This window comes from Tupaia chinensis, unplaced genomic scaffold, assembly GCF_000334495.1.
Source record: "Tupaia chinensis unplaced genomic scaffold, TupChi_1.0 Scaffold143615_1, whole genome shotgun sequence".
Lineage (NCBI taxonomy): Eukaryota > Metazoa > Chordata > Mammalia > Scandentia > Tupaiidae > Tupaia > Tupaia belangeri.
Genome location: NW_006203463.1, coordinates 1,455,434 through 1,456,234, shown reverse-complemented (window position 1 = coordinate 1,456,234; position 801 = coordinate 1,455,434).

The following is an 801-nucleotide window of genomic DNA, read 5'->3' as shown; positions in this document are numbered from 1 at the left end:
GTGTGTGAATCACACTTTTATGGAGATTTTTATGTCTTCCAATAAAGTCTTTGGCTCATTAGTTTATAATTTTGGAGTTGTTACTATAAAATTGTAGGCTCGAAAGGGCCATAACCACCAGATGTGTAGGGAGAGTTGAAAGCTTGACTTTTCTTGATTACAATTGGAAACCAGGACTTTATCACTCATGTTCTTAGAGGCCATGTGGCTGGGGCCACAGGCACCTGGGATATGGGTAGTGCGGCCTTCCCTCAGCGTCTTCCTGGAAACCGAGTCATTTTCCCAACAGCAGTAGTGGGTCAACCTCCACTGGAAGCAAGTACAACAGCCGAGAAGTGTCCTGGCCTGAGATGATTACAGACCTTTCCTCAGGGACTGGTCGCCTTGGTTCTGTCAGAGAAGCAAATCTCTAGTCTTCAGGAGGGGGTATTGGCGGGAGCTGTCAGAATTACTTGCTTTCGTGGAGAGTGTAGTAATTTGTCCACAGCATACACAGTTCTAAATTAATGTATAGACTGCACCCCGTGAACTCCAGGGAGCCCGACTTGTATTAGGCTACTCCAAATCCATGATACTGGGCTGTCGGAAAAGTCATGACGCATTTCTGCATAGAAAAACACATCATGACTCTTCTGACCACCCAATATATTGTTGATCTTCTGAATTAAAAATTTTGACATTGCTTTAATGTAAACGCTGTTCAACAAGTATGCTAAACACTCTGAAGAGATTGACTGCAGTTCATAGGAAATAAAGTCTGAAAATGTTATTCTGACAAACAGAATAACGTATTGAAAGTTA